Consider the following 21,283-nt stretch of genomic DNA (forward strand, 5'->3'; position numbering starts at 1 on the left):
GGGTTTTTTTTTTCCAGGGAAAGGGGTTGTTTCATTTACTTATTGCTGCATAATTTATCCCTAAACTTGGTGGCTTAAAATGACAACTGTTTTATTGCTTACAATTATTCAAATAAAAAATTGGAGCAGGCTCAGCAAGGTTGATGACATCCTGATATTACATGGTATCAGCTTAGGGACAATGATTTTGACTGAAGGCTAGAGTACCAAAAGTAGTTTCACATGTCTACAACCTTGGAGCTGGCTCTCAGCTGGGTTACTTCAGTTCTTCCTGGAACACCGTCTCTCTCCATATGATCTCTTACCATTTTGTAGAGTAGTTGAAGCTTCTTTGTTTGGCAGCTGGCTTCCAAATGGAAGGTGCCAGATATCTTAGGGACTAGGCATTGAAGTCACAGTATATCACTTCTGCCACATAATATTGACCTAAAAGTCAAGGAATAGCCAATATTCAAGGAGAGGAGAAATAGACTCTACCTCCTGGTGGAAGGACTGGCAAAAAAAATCGCAAAAAGGCATATGAGATGGGAGGAATTACTGTGACCATCTTTAGAATCAATGTAATATATGAGAGCTGGAATAATCTATGCTGACATTACAAATTAGTTCCATCATATTATCTATAGGATAAGGATAGCAATTTAGGTTAACAAATGTGCTTGCTAAAATTCTCACCAGACTTGAGTTCACATATCAATGGATTCACTAATATGACTCTTGTTACAGGTGCTTAATATACCATGAGGATCTCATTGGACACAGAGAATACAGGAATGATGAAAAAAATAAGGTTCTGGAAGTAGCTTTAGCTATAATGCCCATATTATTAGGAAAACTCATGTTTAGCAGGTTGTGAAGTCTCATGTCCTACAAAGGGAAAATTGGGAAAGGAAGGGAGAAAAATGACAACGAAAGGACAATCTTGGAAAATTGATATAGGCCATATCATTCTAAAATTCATAATCAGTACGCAGAGAAGAAAGTGGCTTATGTATGTAAATAAGTTGCTGTTACTTTCTTCTGAAGTTTAAGTGGTCTACCTTCAGGTTGCAGGGCTTTAAAAAGAAGCACAGATTAGTTTTCAATGATTTCAAATTAGGAAAAATCAGAGGGTAAATGGAAGGAAAAGAAAAGAAGGAAAAATTTTTTAAAGAAAACATCCTATTGCCCTTATGCAAAAAAACGATATTGCCATAATTTAAGAATACTCACTAAGAGTTTCCAAATTATGGAGAAACCAGGTAGAGAGAAACAAATATGCTCTAAATTTTGTTCACAATAGTATATGATATTCAATTGCAACAAGCTGTAAATAGCTCAAAACAGCAATTCCATTAATGGGTATATATCCAAAGGATTATAAATCATTCTATTATAAGGACACATGCACACAAATGTTTATTGCAGCACTGTTCACAATAGCAAAGACTTAGAACCAACCCAAATGCCACTGATGATAGACTGGACAGGGAAAATGTGGCACATATACACCATGGTATACTATGCGGCCATAAAAAATGATCAGTTCGTGTCCTTTGTAGGAACATGGATGAATCTCGAAATTATCATTCTCAGCAAACTTACACAAGAACAGAAAATCAAACACTGCATGTTCTTACTCATAGGTGGGTGTTGAACAATGAGAACACATGGGCACAGGGAGGGGAGCATCACATACTCGGGTCTTTTATGGGAGAACTAGAGGAGGGACAGTGGAAGGGTGGGGAGTTGGGGAGGGATAACATGGGGAGAAATGCCAGATATAGGTGATGGGGAGGAAGGCAGCAAGACACATTGCCATGTATGAACCTATGCAACAATCTTGCATGTTCTTCACATGTACCCCAAAACCTAAAACACAATAAAAATATATATTTATTTTTAAAAACGTTTTCTTGACTCTAGAAAACAAAACAAAGGAACAGTGATGTTTTAAGAAAAAAAGTAAAAGAAGGTTGTTTCTGTCTTCCACGAGTTCAGTCTATGAAGATAACTCCTGTCCCGCTTGATATTCATGAACATTCCATCTCTCCATGAGAGTCCTGAAAGATGTTCCTATATTCTCATGTCACTATCTCCAAAGTTATTAGAACCCTATCTTCAAGAACATCTGTTAGAGTTTTATAGCTTATCATAAAACTATCTTCTAAAGAAGACCAAAACAAGATGACAATCGTCTGTAGATAACAAAAAGTTTTAGGGCAGTCACAGTTAAAGACACAACTGACAAGGAAGTTTATTACCTCTGTGGCACACAATATTTTAGCATAACAATTATAATTATTACTGACATACACTGTCATATCAGAATTATAAGAGTTTTCCATAAATTTGGAACATGTACCAATAACATTTTATACAAGTACAGCCGAAAGAAAGCCAAATATTATTTCATGTTTGGCAATGTTTCCTGTATAATTTTTATATGAAATAAGCCAATATGTCATTTTTGGACTTTATGGAACCTAATGTCTTAAAGGATTAATTAGATCAGGAAAAAAATCAACATGTATAATTTTCTTTTTGGAAAGTGTGTCAAATATCAAAGATTTAAAATGCCTCATATTACAAAATAGGATCACAGGTAATTGTAATATAAGTCACTCATTTAACCAAAGTGTTAATTAGCAAAAAAACAAAAGGAGTAAAAACCTTTATTCTTTGAGAGAGGAGACTTAGCTTTCCAAACAATAAGCCCTAATAAAAACAGCATGACGCCGGTGAAATTTGTTTTTCAAAATGTTATAAACAATCTATAAAATTTTAATCATCTGGACCATAGGGTATGATTTACATAAGCATTTTGTAACCTTCATAACCCTTATTAAGTGGTTGGTTAATTCTTCAAGAAAACCTTGTTAATATAACACAGGGATCCACATTCTGGTCTTGCATCAGTATGCCTTTGACATCAACGCTTAATTTATAGAGAAACTGAAGTTATTTTCTCTCTCAAAATTGGCTCTTACAATGCCATGTTCCCACCTCTTCTGAGATGGGTCCCTGGCCTTAAAGAGTTGAATAGGTTTAATGTCTGGCCCTGTGTCTCGTGAATGCAGTTTATTTTGATTACTATCTTCTATCATATCTGAATTTGAGGCTCTAACTGCTGTCAGTGTTAAAATTTAGCAGAAATTGGTGTCCTTCTTAGACTAAGGAGTCAAAGCCCTGTAACTTAATGGCAGAAGGAATTTAAAAATACATGCAGAAAGTTACACAGATGTAATAATCTTAATTAATTTTTTTATACTCTCAGTTGTTTTACTCAAACAAAACTTAGTAATAATGACATAGGAATTATTTGATAAAGCATTAAATCTGTTTATTAGGCCAGTTACCCAAGGAAAAAGTGTCTTATAGGATACTTTGCTGTGTCCTATAAGAAACATTATGTTAGAAAAAAAATTACTTTTAAGATATAACTTTTATTTTTATTTTCTAATTTTTAATTTCTTTTAGCAATAGGCCACAACAGTTAGAACCCAGAAAGAGGGGGGGTGGGAAAACTTTCATTAGTTGAAAATTAGTTGAAAGGTAGACTTATTATGTCATTTCAGCCCTTTTAAAAGGTGAGAGAAAGCTGAAAAAACAGTGAGATGCAGTAGAATTTGAATTTTCCATTAAAAATAGTATAATGTCTTGTAATTTAAGAGTAAAGCAATACCTTAAGAAAATTTTGTAGTTTGAATGAATTCTTCAGTGTTTAAGGTTTTCTTAATCAAAATTTAATCTCTAGAAAAAATATTATAATTTTCATTTAATTATATACAACTTTATAAAACCTTTTTTTAATATAAATCGTCTTATTATGACTTGTACAGACCATTCATGATCTGATTGGACATTCTGGTTTGTCCTGAACATCCCTCTTTTTTAAACAGTCATTTTATTCTAGGATAAATTTGCCATACAAAATTCTTTCCTTATAAAATTATTTGTGTTTAAGCATTCTTACCAAAAATACCTCTTTATTTCTTTAACATTCTTTAAATTCCTTTTATTTCCCAGTTCCTTTTACCTTGTTGTATATGCATTACCTTTAAATAAACTTTGAATAAGACAAAAAACTTCACCTTTTAAAAAGGACACTTATTTTTTAGAAAGAGTGTTTTCCTAAAATAATTTATAGAAAAATACTCAATAAAATATTCATTATTTAATTTAACTTTAAAATTTAATTATGACAAGTTTGTTCACTAGCATTTATCCATTAAATTTCAGTTCGAATAGTTTTTACCTAGATTATTTATGAAAGCTATGATAATAATCATTTAGATTTATGAAACTACCACTAAAATATTATAACTGAGACAGTGAAAGACATCTGACTTACTGACTCCATCTTCTTTCTCACTTCCAAGCTGTCTTTGTTCACTCCAGAGCTGAGGATGAACTAACTTTGAGGGGAACTAGTTTATAGCTTACCTTTGAAACAAGGATGACAACAGTCCTCTCTCAAAACAAACTCCATTCCTACCTGGGGACTAAACTGCCTAAAGCCACAGATTAGAAATTGTAGTTCAGGAGTCATGCATCTGGAGGCTGCAAGATCCTAATCTCCCCAAATTGTTACAGAGAATAATATCACTATTGTAAAAATTTAAATCAATGCTTGAGATATTTTGCAGACTCTGCATTCTGTGGATCAGCTGGCACCACCCAGAATGACACACTAGCTCATCTAGTCTTGTGGCCCCCATCTGGGAAGTAACTCACCCCAAGAGGACAGCTCTACTCCCTATGATTTCATCTCCAACCCAGCCAAAGAGAATTCCCAACTCATTGGCTCACTACCCACCAAATTGTCCTTAAAAATTCTGACCCTGAATCCTCAAGAAGACTGATTTCAGTAATAACAAAACTTCAGTCTCCGATACAGCTGGCTCTGTGTGAATTACTCTTTCTTTATTGCAATTCCCCTGTCTTAATAAATCAGCTCTAAGTAGTAGGCAAGGTGAACCTGTTGGGCCTGTCAACCATTTTATAGCCTATGAGTTATTTCCCTGTCAACCACTTTATAGCCTGTGAGTTTTAGGTGTTTATCTAAGTAAGAAAATTAAGATTAAATATAGGGTTATCTTACTAAATAATGTAATATTTGGCTATTTTTATTCAACCAATATTAATGTCTTATGTATCAAAAATTACAGAAGCAAAGATTATTCTGTTCTGGGCTTGGTTTACAGTTTTTAACACTTATGCCAAATTTTCAAACCTTATAGTATTTGCCGGAAATAACTATTAAATGGCTTGATGAATAAATTTCAACAAGAGAATTCCCAACTCATTGGCTCACTATCATTTTCAGCAAACTGACACACAAACAGAAAATCGAACATGGCATGTTCTCACTTATAAGTGGGTGTTGAACAATGAGAACACATGGGCACAGTGAGGGGAATATCACACACTGGGGTCTATTGGGGGATGGAGGGCTAGGGAAGGGACAGTGGATTGCAGAAAGGTTGGAGTGGTATACACTGGGAGAAAACAAAAATGTATGCTAGGAATTCTTAAACAATTCTAATATTACTTTACCAATAATTTTAAAGCTAGCTTATTTATTAAAAATTTTACTTAAGTCATATAAACAGGAAAAAAGATTTGACTAGTCTTTTCTTTTTTTCTGATAAAGTATTTGATTGGAGTGCTTTTATTTTTCTTTATTTTATTGTACTTTAAGTTCTGGGGTATATGTGCAGATCTTGCATGATTGTTGCATAGGTACACACATGCCATGATGGTTTGCTGTCTACATCCCCTCATCACCTACATTAGGCATTTCTCCCAGTGTATACCACTCCAACCTTTCTGCCACCCACTGTCCCTTCCCTAGCCCTCCATCCCCCAATAGACCCCAGTGTGTGATATTCCCCTCACTGTGCCCATGTGTTCTCATTGTTCAACACCCACTTATGAGTGAGAACATGCCATGTTCGATTTTCTGTTTGTGTGTCAGTTTGCTGAAAATGATGGTTTCCAGATTAATCCATGTCCCTGCAAAGGAAACAAACTCATTGTTTTCTTATGGCTGCATAGTATTCCATGGTGTATATGTGCCACCTTTTTTTTGTCCAGTCTGTTATTGATGGGCTTCTGAGTTGGTTCCAGGTCTTTGTTATTGTAAACAGTGCAGCAATGAGCATATGTACATGTTCATGTGTCTTTGTAATAGAACAATTTATAATCCTTTGGGTATATACCCAGTAATGGGATTGCTGGGTCAAATGGAATTTCTATTTCTAGGTCCTTGAGGAATTGCCACACTGTCTTCCACAATGGTTGAACTAATTTACACTCCCACCAACAGTTTAAAAGTGTTCCTATTTCTCCACATCCTCTCCAGCATCTATTGTCTCCAGATTTTTTAATGATCACAATTCTAACTGGTGTGAGATGATATCTCAATGTGGTATTGATTTGCATTCCTCTAATGACCAGTGATGATGAACATTTTTGCATGTTTGTTGGCTGAATAATGTCTTCTTTTGAAAAGTTTCTGTATATGTCTTTCACCCACTTTTGGATGGGTTTGTATTTTTCTTGTAAATCTGTTTTAGTTCTTTGTAGATTCAGGATATTAGCCTTTGTCCAATGGGTAGATTGCAAAATTGTTTTCGCATTCTGTATATTGCCATTTCATTCTAATGATTGTTTCTTTTGCTGTGCAGAAACTCCTAAGATTAATTAGATCCCATTTGTCTATTTTGGCTTTTGTTGCTATTGCTTTTGGCGTTTTAGTAGTAAAGTCTTTGTCTATGCCTATGTCCTGAATGGTTTTGCCTAGTTTTCCTCCAGGGCTTTTATGGTGTTAGGTCTTATATTTAAATCTTTAATCAATCTGGAGTTAATTTTAGTGTAAGGTGTAAGGAAGGGGTTCAGTTTCAGCTTTCTGCACATGGCTAGCCAGTTTTCCCAACACCGTTTATTAAACAGGGAATTCTTTCCCTATCGCTTGTTTTTCTCAGGTTTGTCAAAGATCAGATGGTTGTAGATGTGTGGTGTTCCTTCTGAGGTCTCTGTTCTGTTTCTTTGGTCTATATCTCTGTTGTGGTACCAGTACCATGCTGTTTTGATTACTGTAGGCTTGTAGTGCAGTTTTAAGTCAGGTACCATGATGCCTACAGATTTGTTCTTTTTGCTTAGGATTGTCTTGGCTATGTGTGCTCTCTTTTGGTTCCATATGAAGTTTAATGTGCTTTTTTCCAGTTCTGTGAAGAAGGTCAATGGTACCTTGATGAGGATAGCATTGAGTCTACAAATTACTTTGGCAGTAAGGCCATTTTCACGATATTGATTCTTCCTAACCATGGGCATGGAATGTTTTTCCATCTGTTTGTGTCCACTCTTATTTCCTTGAGCAGTGACTTGTAGTTCTCCTTGAAGAGGTCCTTTACATCCTTTGTTAGTTGTATTCCTAGGTATTTTATTCTCTTTGTAGCATTGATTTTGTATCCTAATACTTTGCTGAAGTTGCTTGTCAGTTTAAGGAGATTTTGGGCTGAGACAATAGGGTCTTCTAAATACACGATCATATCATCTGCAAATGGAGACAATTTGACTTCCTCTTTTCCTAACTGAATACCCTTTATTTTATTTCCTGCCTGATTGCTCAGGATAGAACTTCCAATTCTATATTGAGTAAGAGTGGTGAGATGGTGCATCGTTGTCTACTGCCAGAGTTCAAAGGGAATGCTTCCAGTTTTTGCCTGTTCAGTATGATATTGGCTGTGGGTTTGTCATAAATGGCTTTTATTATTTTGAGATACATTCCATCGATACCTAATTTATTGAGGGTTTTTAGCATAAAGGGCTCCTGAATTTTGTCTAAGGCTTTCTCTGCATCTATTGAGATAATCATGTGGTTTTTGTTTTATTCTGTTTATGTGATGGATTATGATTATAGATTTGTGTGTGTTGAACTGGTCTTGCATCTACAGGATGAAGCCTACTTGATCATGATGGATAAGCTTTTCGATGTGCTGTTGCATTCAATTTGCCAGTATTTTATTGAAGATATTGCATCTATGTTCATCATGGATACTGGCCTGAAGTCTTCTTTTTTAGTTGAGTCTCTGCCAACTTTCAGTATCAGGATGATGCTGGTGTCATTAAATGAGTTAGGGAGGATTCCCTCTTTTTGTATTGTTTGGAATAGTGTCAGAAGGAATGGTACCAGCTCCGCTTTGTACATCTGGTAGAATTCAGCTGTGAACCCATATGGACCTCAACTTTTTTTGGTTGGTAGGCTATTAATTGCTGCCTCAAATTCAACCCTTGCTATTGGTCTATTCAGGGATTCAACTTCCTCCTAGTTTAGTCTTGTGAGGGTGTCAGTGTCCAGGAGCATATCCATTTCTTCCAGATTTGCTGGGTTATGTGCATAGAGTTGTTTGTAGTAATTTCTGATGGTAGTTTGTATTTCTGTGGAATCAGTTGTGATATCCACTTTATTATTTTTAATTGCATCTATTTGATCCTTTTCTCTTCTTTTTTATTAGTGTGCCTAGTAGTCTGTCTACTAGGTTGATCTTTTCAAAAAACCAGCTCCTGGATTTATTGTTTTTTTTGAAGGATTTTTTTTGGTGTCTCTATCTCCTTCAGTTATGCTCTGATCTTAGTCATTTTGTAACTTCTGCTAGCTTCTGAGATTTTTTGATATTGCTCCTCTAGCTCTTTCAATTTTGATGAAACAGTGTTGATTTTAGATCTTTCCTCACTTTTCATGTGGGCATTTATTGCTATGAATTTCCCTCTAGACACTGCTTTAAATGTGTCCCAGAAATTCTGGTACATTGTGTCTTTGGTCTCATTGGTTTTAAAAAACATCTTCATTTCTGCCTTCATTTCTTTGTTTATCCAGTCATCATTCAGGAGCCAGTTCAATTTTTATGTAGTTGTGCCATTTTGAGTGAGTTTCTTAATTCTGCATTCTACTTTGATCAGAGACTAGGATTGCAACCACTGCTTTTTGCTCTCAATTTCCTTGGTAAATCGTCTTCCATCCCTTTATTTTCAGTCTGTGTGTGTCTTTGCATGTGAGATGGGTCTCCTGAATAAAGCACACCATAGGGTCTTGACTTTTTATCCAGTTGGCCAGTCTGTGCCTTTTGATTGGGGCATGTAGCCAGTTTACATTTAAGGTTAATATTTTTATGTGTGAAATTTGATCCTGCCATTTTGATATTAGCTGCTTGTTTTGCCCATTAGTTGACACAGTTTCTTCATTGTGTCAATAGTCTTTACCATTTGTGACATTTTTGCAGTGGCTGATACTGGTTGTTCCTTTCCATATTTAGTTCTTTCCTCAAGAGCTCTTTTAAGGCAGGCCTGGTGGTGATGAAGTCTCTCAGCAATTGCTTGTCTGTAAAGGTTTTATTTCTCCTTCACTTATGAAGCTTAGTTTGGCTAGACATGAAATTCTAGGTTCAAAGTTTTTTTTTTAAGGATGCCAAATATTGTCCCCCACTCTCTTCTGGCTTGTAGGATTTCTGCTGACAGAGCCTCTGTGAGTATGATGGCCTTCACTTTGTGGAAAACCCAACCTTTCTCTCTGGATGCCCTTAGCATTTTTTCCCTCATTTCAAACCTGGTGAATCTCTTGATTATGTGCCCTGGGTTTGCCCTTCTTGAGGAATATATTTTTGGTGTTCTTTGTATTTCCTGGATTTGAATGTTGCCTGCCTTGCTAACTTGAGGAAGTTCTCCTGGATAATATCCTGAAGAGTGTTTTTCAACTTGGATTTGTTCTCCCCATTACATACAGGTACACTGATCAATGTAGATTATGTCTTTTCCCATAATCCAATATTTCTTGGAGGCTTTGTTCATTTCTTTTCATTCTTTTTTCTGTAATCTTGCCTTCTCATTTTATTTCATTGAGTCGATCTTCAATCTCTGATATCCTTTCATCTGATTGATTGATTCAGCTACTGAAACTTGTGTATGCTTTGGGAAGTTCTAGTGCTGTGTTTTTCAGCTCCATAAGTCATCTATATTCTTCTCTAAGCTGTTTATCCTAGTTAGCATCTCATCTAACCTTAGTTCCTTTGTATTGGGTTAGAACATGTTTCTTTAGCTCAGAGAAGTTTGTTAATACCCACCATCTGAAGCCTGTTTCTGTCAATTTGTCAAACTCATTCTCCAACCTGTTTTGTTCCCTTGCTGGTGAGGAGTTGTGATCTCTTGGAGGAGGAGAGGTATTCTGGTTTTTAGTGATTTCATCCTTTTTGCACTGTTTCCTTCCCATCTTCATGGATTTTTCTATTTTTGGTCTTTAAAGTTGGTGACTTTCGTATGGGGTCTCTGAGTGGATGTCCTTTCTGCTGATGTTGAAGCTATTTCTGTCTTTTTTTTTTTTTAGTTTTCCTTCTAACAGTCGGGACCCTCTGCTGCTGGACTGCTGGATGTCCACTCCAGACCCTGCTTGCCCGAGAATCACCAGCAGGGACTACAGAACAGCAAGGATTGCTGCCTGTTCTTTCCTCCGGTAACTTCATCCCAGTAGGGTACCCACCAGATATCAGCCAAAGCTCTCCTGTATGAGGTGCCTTTTGGATATATGGGGGTCCAGGAGCCACTTGAGGAAGCAGTCTTTCCCTTATCAGAGCTCAAGTGCTGTGCTGGGAGCTCCGTTGCTCCCTTTCGAGCTGCTGGACAGAGATGTTTAAGTCTGCTGCAGTGGAACTCACAACCTCCCCTTTTCCCAGGTGTTCTGTCCTGGGAAAGTGGGGTTTTATTTATAAGTCCCTGACTGCTGGGTTGAGCTCAGACTGCTATGCTGGCTGCAAAACTCTCAAGCCAGAGGGTTTCAGTTTGCTGGTCTTTATGGTGGTGGGACCCACTTAGCCAGATTACTTGGCTCCCTGCCTTCAGCTCCTTTTTTTCTGCAGAGTGGGAGGCTCTGTCTCACAGGGGTTCCTGGTGCCAGCTAAAACCTGTGGTGTAGGCTGAAATGGCCACTGATTTGTGCTGGTAACCTATGGCACTTGTTGGCCCAGTGAAAATCTGGTCTGCAGGCTGTAAAGACCATGGAAGAAGCACAGTATATAAACTGGAGTGCCTGGATAAGTCCCCAGTGGCCTCTGATGGGTAGGAGGGAGGTCCTCCAGCCAGTTGCACTTCCCAAGTGAGGCAGCACCCCACCCTACCTTGATGTGCCCTCCTTGGGCTACGCCCACTGTCCAACCAGTCTCATTAAGATGAAACTGGTACCTCAGTTGCAAATGTGGAGATCACCCACCTTTGCATCACTCCTGCTCGGAACTGCACTCTGGAGCTGTTTGTATTTGGCCATCTTGGTGGAAGACTGACAATGTGGTATATCTTTTAAAAATCTGGACTATGATACAAAGCCCTCAGTTGGAGTCATAGCTTTGTTACTATGCAAATTGCAATAAATAATCCTGAAAATCATTCAATTTCTATTTAAGTTTGATTAAAAATTATTAATCACTGACCATCCTGACCAACATGATGAAACTCTGTCTCTACTAAAAATACAAAAAACTACCAGGCATAGTGGCACATGCCTATAATCCCAGCTACTGAGAGAGGCTGAGGCAGGAGAATTGCTTGAACCCAGGAGGTAGAAGTTGCAGTGAGTCAAGATTACACCATTGCACTCCAGCCTGGGCAACAAGAGTGCAACTCCATCTCAAAATAAATAAATAAATAAATATAAAAAATTTTAAAAAGCAATTTATTGAATTATTAATCACCTAGCATAACAAGACTTATGGCTAGGTAATCATTAAGAGCATTAATAACTAACATTCTTTAATTCAAACATTTCTCTAGTTTTGGGACATGTCTGTTTACTAATGAGAAAATTTTAGCACATGGGTGGCATACCATATCATGACTTTCTGGCACTCAATCCTCTAACATATTTAAATTAAAAGTTTAATTCCAAAATCAGATACTGTTAAAACTTTATAAGGTCTTTTGTTTTTCTTTCAAAAAATAGGAGAGATTCGGGGGGAAATAGGGAAGGGACGGCAGGGTATAGGGAGTTGAGGAGAGATAGCATGGGAGAAATGCCAGTTATAGGTGATGGGGAGGAAGGCAGCCAATCACACTGCCATGTCTGTACCTATGCAACAATCTTGCATGTTCTTCACATGTACCCCAAAACCTAAAATGCAATAAAAAAATCTAAAAATCAAAATTTATATTAAACATGAAAAATTAAAAATTAAAAAAAAATAGGAGAGATGAAGATGGCTAATGTATGTGTGCAATTTTGCTCTTACCTGTGGGTATGTGACTAATTATAATTTTATATTTTTTACCTTGATAGATAGATATCATGTACATTGATTATTTTATGCGTCTGATATTTTATGTTACAAAATTATAATTCTAAAAGTTCTTTTGCTTGAGGGATATAGCATACTTCAATGAGTCATTTAAGTGGTTGTATTCTTTCAGATCATCTTGACATCAGCAAAGTAGGTAACAATAACATAAACCCATAGAGATTACCTTACTTATTTGTCTCAAATAAATCCCATTTAGACTCTGCAAATGGGATTTAAACTAGCAATGGTGTTCAGTTCAGAAATAGAATTATGGTTCTTTGAACAAGAGAAAGACATTTGTATAGGGCAGTATAAAGGAAATATGATTTGACCAAACAGACTCCTAGGAAAGATAAAAGATGTGCTAGATATTAGAGCCATGTGATTTTCAAAGGGTTTTAGCTCACACTTAAATTTATAACAATAAGAAATTGAGCTTCACTCATTCATGGGTAGAAGTAACCTGGTAAATAAGCTGCCAGCCATCAACTGAGGACAAGAACAAATGGGTCAAGGAAAAGAATAGACCTTTCAGGGCTGGGATCTAAAAGGTTTCTGAGAAATATGAATGTGCCAAAAACTATTTAGGGTAGGATATTCTGAATCTTAGGAGAGAAATCTCTGGCACCACGACAAGTTTGGTAAAACAGGGATGGTGGTAAAACTTTCTAGCATAAAAATAGTAATTCAGAGGGTTTAAATTCAAAGCTTTTCACTATTCCTTTCTGTTACTGAGGTATATTGGATTCTTTCAGCCTATGGGGACAATGAAAGAAGACATACTAATGCCCTGGTCCTGATCAGACAGAAAACAAGTGAGATTTCTTAATGGAGAACTTAATGATTTTATACTATACAATTTTTTTCTAGAAATAATGACACTAGTCAAAAGATGTAGTTTGAACTTGAGAATTAGATAAAGTTGTATTTTAGCGACACTATTACAGAAAAATATCAATTATATCCATAGAGGTGTGCCTATGATAAATCTCCTCAAATTGCCTTCAGTTGGTATCTGCCCTTTAGAACTGTGTCAGCCGTGCCTGTAATCCCAGCTATTCAGGAGGCTGAGGCAGGAGAATTGCCTGAACCAGGAGGCGGAGGTTGCGGTGAGCCGAGATCGTGCCATTGCACTCCAGCCTGGGTAACAAGAGCCATTGCACTCCAGCCTGGGTAACAAGAGCGAAACTCCGTCTCAAAACAAAGAACTGTGTTGGCTTTGTTAGTTACCATTCTCAAATTCTGAAAGCATCCTTGAACCCAGAGAGGAAACCCTTTTCAGCGTACACACTAATACTTTGTTGATGTCAAGATGATCTGAAAGAAGACACTTTTACTTTGAATGATGCTTAATCCCAGTTTGAAATAGCAGCACTCTATTTTCATGTTGAAATATCTGCTAGGCAATATCAGAGTGAGAATTTAGAGAAGAAATTTGACAAACTGTTCTTAGAAATCTCTAAATTAAGCTTTCACAATGCTATTTCATTAGTAGATTTAATATTAATTTGAAATTTAGATCATAGTAAAGACAGAAATTGCATGCCAGAATTCATTAGAAATTTTCTTTAAATTATTCACACCTCCGTTGCTGTTTGTTTAGTAGCAGAATTTTCTGCCCTTGTAGCCTTTCAGGTTTGCTTTTGACTCCAATGGTATTCAATTAAATCTGGAAAAGATTTTTATTCTGATGCAAATTTGAAAGTAATGAAAATTTTTAAAATATAAACAGAAATAGGAAAAAATAAGCACTGTGTATTAATACAGTACTGAATGTTAATTAAAGATAATATAATTATAGAAAAAGCACCAACTACTTATGTTACATAGGAGATACATGACTTTGAACAAAATCCCTGAATTCTTTTTTAAATTTAAGTTTATTTTAAATTCTGGGATATATGTGCAGGACATGCAGGTTTGTTAAATAGGTAAAGGTGTGCCATGGTGGCTTGCAGCACCTATCAACCAATCACCTAGGTATTAAGCCTTTAATGAATTAACTATTTTTCCTGATGTTCTCTCTCTCCCATGCCCTCTCCAACAAACCCCAGTATGTGTTGTTCCCCTTCCTGTGTCCATATGTTCTCATTGTTTACCTCCCACTTATAAGTAAGAACATGCAGTGTTTGATTTTCTATTCCTGCATTCGTTTACTGAGAATAATGGGTTCCAGTTCCATCCATGCCCTGACAAAGAACATAATCTCGTTCCTTTTTATGGCTGCATAGTATTCCATGATGTGTATATATCACATTTTTTTAGTCCATTGTTGATGGGAATTTGGGTTGATTCCATGTCTATGCTATTGTAAATAGTGCCATAATGAACATATGTGTTTATGTATCTTTATAATAGAATGATTTATATTCCTTTGAGTATATACCCAGTAATGGGATTGCTGGGTCAAATGGTATTTCTGGTTCTAGGTCTTTGAGGAATTGCCACACTGTGTTTCACAATGGTTGAACCAATTTACATTCCCACCAACAGTGTAAAAGCCTTCCTATTTCTTCACAGTCTCGCCAGCATTCATTGTTTCTTGACTTTTTAATTGTCGCCATTCTGATTGTCATAAGATCGTATCTCATTGGAGTTTTGATTTGCATTTCTCTAATGATCAGTGATGTTGAGCATTTATTCAGACGTTTCTTGGCTGTATAAATGTCTTCTTTTGAGAGGTGTCTGTTCATGTACTTTGCCCACTTTTTAATGAGGTCTTTTTTCCTTGTAAATTTGTAAAGTTCACCGTAGATTCTGAATATTAGACCTTTTACAGATGGGTAGATTGCAAAAAAACTTATCCTATTCTGTAGGATGTCTCTTGATGCTATTGATAGTTTCTTTCGCTATGCAGAAGCTCGTTAGTTTAATTGGATTCTATTTATTAATTATTGCTTTTTTTGCAATTGCTTTTAACATTTTCATTATGAAATTTTTGCCCATATCTATGTTCTGAATTGTATTGCCTAGATTTTCTTCTAGGGTTTTTATAGTTTTGGGTTTCACATTTAAGTCTTTAATCCATCTTGAGTTAATTTTTCCATAATGTATAAGGAAGGGGTCCAGTTTTGACTTCTGGCATACGGCTAGCCAATTTTCCCAGGACCATAAATTAAATAGGGAATTCTTTCCCCATTGCTTGTTTTTGTCATGTTTGTTAAAGATCTGTTGGTTGTAAATATGTGGTCTTATTTCTGAGATCTCTATTCTGTTCCATTGGCCTATGTGTCTGTTTTGGTACCAGTACCATGCTGTTTTGGTTACTGTAGCCTTGTAATATAGTTTGAAGTCAGGTAGGATGATGCCTCCAGCTTTGTTCTTTTGGCTTAGGATTGTGTTGCCTATAAAAGCTCTTTTGTGATTCTGTATAAATTATAGGTTTTTAAAATGTTAATAATGTCAATGGTAATTTGATGAAAATACCATTGAACCTATAAATTACTTTGAGCAGCATGGCCATTTTCATAATATTCTTTGGCCTTTGGACTATGGGAATTGCACCAGCAGCTTTCTGGGGCGTCTTTGGCCTTTGGCCACAGACTGAAGGATGCACTGTCAGCTTCCCTGGTTTTGCCACAGAATAAAAGCTGCACTATTGGCTTCCTTGGTTTTGAGGCTTTCAGACTCATAATGAGCCACTACTGGTTTCTTTCTTCCCCAGATTGTGGGACTTTGCTGGGTAATCATGTAAGCCAAGTCTCCCTAATAAAATTCATTTTATATATACATATATCCCATTATTTCTGTCCCTATGTAGAACTTTGATTAATATACTATTAATCAAGGAGTGCTTATGTTCTCAAACAAACCAAAAGCAACACAACAATGGCCAGGAAAAGCAATCATAAACTCCCTTGACAAAATTTTATTTTGTAATTAATAACATATTTCATCATTAAAAGTGACCTTGGCCTCCAGAAGTATGTGTTGTCATTTTTAATTTTAAGCGAGCCCTAGCTTGTAAAAACTGTAGATGATAAATAGGTCAGGAATAATTGTTAAATACCGCCAGAAGAGGGTGGCACATTTCTTTCTGGCTGTGTGCACTTCTATGCTTCTTCTATATACTGCAAATTGACTGTATCTTGTCAATTAACTATTCAAGAGAGACTTCTATTGCTCATGGGAAACTTATAATCTGTATAGTGTTATATGACAATGAATAAGCATCTACTGCAAAATTGTAATATAACTACTTATTAAGTCGGAAGGATAATAACATAATATGAAGTCAATAGTTATTCTACTACATTACAGATTGTGAATTTAGCTTCTTTGCTTAACCAGGTCCATTTATACATTTCCTTAATTTCCCATAAGAGACTTTAGTGGAAAGGTTTTGAAAACTCATGTCACTTAGGAATGCTAGATCACTTTTAGATGGTATAATTTATTTCAAGTATTCTGTTTCTGATGTCTTCTTGCATTGATTGATTTGCTTCTAAATGCATCACTCCAAGGGAGTAATGGAAATTGAAAACTAATTGTGCTACTTTCTGGATGCCATTGCCCAATGTGAGAGAAACTGCCAATAGGATAGTAGTATCCTCATGATAGGAGAAAAAAAAAATATCCATTTGCTTCATGATCAATATTATGGTGATCCTGTGGGATCTCCTTTTTGAAGTTTTAACACTAGCAGCTGATTTTATTTGCACTTTCATTTTACCAGGCACTTTATCTACATTACTTAATATTTAAATAACCTTAGGATACCATGTAAATCATCCTTCACTGGTCTTTTATTTCTTATTTCACACTTCATTCACAACAAAGTCATGTCAGTTGTAATTCACAAATATATCCCTTATCCATCTAATTCTCTCAGTCTCCCTGTACCACTTTAGTTGAAACCATCATAATCTATCACTTGAATTACAAGAATAGCCATCATTTTCTTCAACTGATTTTTCCTAGGATAAGCAAAATTCACCTACGCTTGCTATCAGAAAGTCCAGGAGAGGTAGATAATATGAAAGATAGCAAACATGTTTTCAGATTCTCTTCTCAGTATTAATGTAGATCAACTTCAACACAACTTTCTCTATGATATGATCAATCCTTTGTTTTCCATTGATTATTCCAACTGATAGCTTCCATTTCAGTATGAAGCTATCTACAAACAGAGCTACCTCCACCTGCATGCTGTATAACACGGAGACTTTTTTCATCTTTTTGAGAATTAGAATACAGTGCTTGATGCTATAATGGACCTGGCTTTATCCAGAGTAGCTAATAGTTTTTTTTTTCCTGTAGAAAGTGCAACAGAAGGGCTGAGAGTGTTGCTGCTGAGGTAGCTCAGTAATTATTTAACATGAAATACCATAAGTTTTTTATTACTGAAGTTTTCAGGGAAAGGGGCAAAAAGTCCCACTTACCATTGCCCAAGTGTATTTTAATTTGAAAATATATGTCTAGGCACTTTAAAAAGTGACATTTACTTCACAAATATATGATATTCAATATTGGCCTTTTCAAAGAGAAAAAATATTCTTATTTTAATTTTTTTAGCATTTACCATGTTTTCACTAGTATTCCTTTTTTTTTCCTCTCAAACTGGTATATAATCTGTGAAAGTGATTTTTGTGCTTCTTTCCTGATAAAAGTCAGAATGTTTATCTTCTAAAAGTATATAATTTGGACTTTCAAAGGGTAAAATGATACAAGTTAAACAGCAACTTTCACCTCAGAACTAATGATAGATGTAGTACAAAAAAGAAAGCAAAAGACTTCAGAGTGGGGCTTAGGCCGCAGAATAACAGAACAAGATAGAAATTTAGAGATTATTTAATATAAAAGACAATTTAATGCTAACCCATCATTTTGCAGGGAAAACGAAGTGCGTTGTAAGTAGGATCAAGCCTTTCCTTTCCCGTTCATTGCCTTTGACCCATCACATGAGTCCTGAAACAAAATTATTGTGAAATAAATAAATAAATGTGAATTGTCCATTCTTATTAAAGCTTAAACATTCATTAAAAAGATACCAAATTATGCCTTAATTGTATTTCTGATATCAATATTTAAATAATAAGCTTTTGGAAACATTAATGACGCATATTTAAAATACGCAAATACTAAGACTCAGGGAAAAAAATAGTACCTAACATTGAATTATTTTTAAAAAATGAAAATAGGACCTAGGCTGTATCAGAGAGGTTTTTGTTGTGTTGGTGTATTTTTAGTTTTGTTTTTTTTCTGTTGCTATAAACTCAACTCAAAAATGAGGTGTCTGATCTACAAAATATAATGTATGACTTAAAATAGTAGAAATTAATCACATTTAAACCTCTCAGATGCTGTAACAATGATGAATAGTAACCTACAGAGTGCCACTGAATCATCCAGCACATTATTTGAGATACTGTACGTCTCATCTACAGATACACTGATCTTCACTGTGCCCCTGACAGATTTGTTTATCTAATTTTAGCTTTTGAACATTCATCTTGACATTTCAAAGTCGTTGCTTATTTTTTAAAAGCATATTCTAAGCTTGCCAACAATTCCATTGATTACTCTTCTGTCAACTTTCTTGTCTCATGAATCACAGGCAGGAGATATGTCTCATGAATCTTAGTCATATTGTGAATAAAATAAACCATAAATTTCAAGTGAGGGAAATAAAGAAATGCTTTTGTGGAAGTGTTAAAAGCTGCAATAGAATGCGTGAGTATATTGACTCATTCATTCATTTATTCACTGAAAAACTATCCAGAATTTATTAGGGCACTAATCTAGGCACCGAGGATATAGCGGTGAGAAAAACAGGTACAGGCCCAGTACTCTAGTATGTACATTCTAGTTGGCACAAGAAATACAGCAGTCTTGCCTTAGGGATTGAAGCACTGTTGAGGGAATGTCTTCTCTTTCCATGTCCACTCCAGGAGTGGTAGTTTCAAGGGCAGAAATTTCCAAGAGCCATCCCCCCTGACCCTCATGCCTTTCCATCCAGAATATTTAATGGTTTCTGTTTAATTTTCATGGGCGCAGGAAGGAATCAAAAGTCAATCACCACAACGGAAGTTTAAAGGAACTCTTTTCGTTGACCAGGGGGCTTGGAGAAGGTGGGAATTCCTCCCAGGTTAAAAGTCCCCTTCTTCCACACCCTTTTGGATTCCTCAACTGGGTCCCCTTCCACACTCCCTTCGTGGAAGCTGTTTTTCCTCTCCAGGATTTCCCCTCTGGAGTCCCCTTCCACTCTCTTGTTTCCGGAAGCTTGGCTTCCCCTCCTAAACTCCATCTCTCTTTCAATTCCCTTCCACTCACTGTGGGAGCTGCTTTCATCTCCTGGATCCCATCTTTCTGGATTCTCTCATTCAGTGTGAGAAGAGCTTTCCTTCTCTGGTTTTCCCCCTGTGGGAACCCCTCTCACTCACTGTGAGAGCAGCTTTTCTTTCTCTCACTCAGCGTAAGAGCTAGCTGTTTCTTCCTCCTTCTCCTTTTTCTCTGTCTGCCTGCATAAATCACTTTTCTGCAAAAACTTCTTGGGTCTGGTATTACTTTGTGAGTGCACTGCACCATGGTCTCCTCTTCCATTCTTGGGTGAGTGAAAGACCAAGAGCCTGGAAAAACTTCCTTTCAGGGGAGGTGAGTGCTCCCCTGCACCCCAAAACCCAGCAATACTGTGGGCAGATAAGTAAAATAAAGGAAAGTGTCATGTGTGATGGAATTTGGTTTAAGATTTTTAGTGGCTCAGAATGGTCCACTCAGTCCTTCCCTGGGTGACGAAGATGGGTATAAATGAAGATCATATCTTCCGGTGTGAATCCACTGTTTTTACATTGTGAGCTCCTAGTCATCTTTTAAAATCTGCCTCTAATATCTCCTTTTTCAAGAAGCCATTTTAATTAAGTATTTCAGACACCAGCAGATAGGAAAGGCATTTAAGAACACACCAGATTTTATTTAGATTCCAGACATTTTCCTGACTCCTCCCCATCTTGTGCCCAGTCTGCTTCCTAATATCTATTCAGAATGACTCAACTCTGTGGTCAGCTTGGAGATTGTGTCTCCATATTGGTGATCCAAGATAGCTTCAAAAATGGTAGTTCCTAGCTAAACTCATAAAGAAATAAAGAGAGAAGATCCAAATAAACACTATCAGAACCATATTTCTGATCCAAGATAGCTTCAAAAATGGTAGTTCCTAGCTAAACTCATAAAGAAATAAAGAGAGAAGATCCAAATAAACACTATCAGAAATGACAAAGGGGACAATACCAATAATCCCATAGTGAAATAAAAAACCCTGAGACTAATATAAATACCCTTATCAGACAAATTTAAAAAGCATAGAAGAAATGGACAATCACCTAGAAACATACAACCTCCAAAGAATGAACCAGGAAGAAATGAAATTCTTGTACAGAATGATAATTAGTTCCAAAATTGAATAAGTAATAATAAAAAAAAACTGACAACCAGAAAAAGCCCAGGACTAGGTGGACTCATAGTTGAATTTTATCATATATATAAAGAAGAGCTGGCATATTCCTATTGAAATTATTCCAAAACATTGATTAGCATCATCCTGATACCAAAACCTGGCAGAAATACAGAAGAAAAAAAGAAAGAAAGAAAAAGAAAACAAAAAAATATCAGGCTAATATCCGTGATGAGCATACATGCAAATTTCCTCAACAAAACACTAGGCATCCAAATCTAGCAGAATATACAAAAGCTATTCCACCACAATAAATTAGGATTTATCCCTGGGATGCAAGATGAATTAAACATATGCAAATCAATAAATGTATTTCATCACAAAAACAGACCTAAAAATATAAACTACATGATCATCTCAGTAGTCACAGAAAAGGCTCTCAATAAAATTCAATATACCTTCATGTAAAAACTCTCAACATACTAGGCATTGAAGAAACATACCTCAAAATAATATGAGCCATCTATGACACACCCACAGCCAACATCATACTGAATGGACAAAAGCTGGAAGCATTCACTTTGAGACCCAG

General features: G+C 36.2%; 1 pseudogene; it reads right to left on the minus strand.

Annotated features, from left to right (window-relative positions):
* LOC100413062 (transmembrane protein 184C-like) overlaps nt 1-11,296 on the minus strand; it is a 36,727-nt pseudogene extending 25,431 nt beyond the window's left edge.
* Nucleotides 11,297-21,283: the final 9,987 nt, after the last annotated feature.

This window comes from Callithrix jacchus, chromosome X (genome assembly GCF_049354715.1).
Source record: "Callithrix jacchus isolate 240 chromosome X, calJac240_pri, whole genome shotgun sequence".
NCBI classification, from domain to species: domain Eukaryota; kingdom Metazoa; phylum Chordata; class Mammalia; order Primates; family Cebidae; genus Callithrix; species Callithrix jacchus.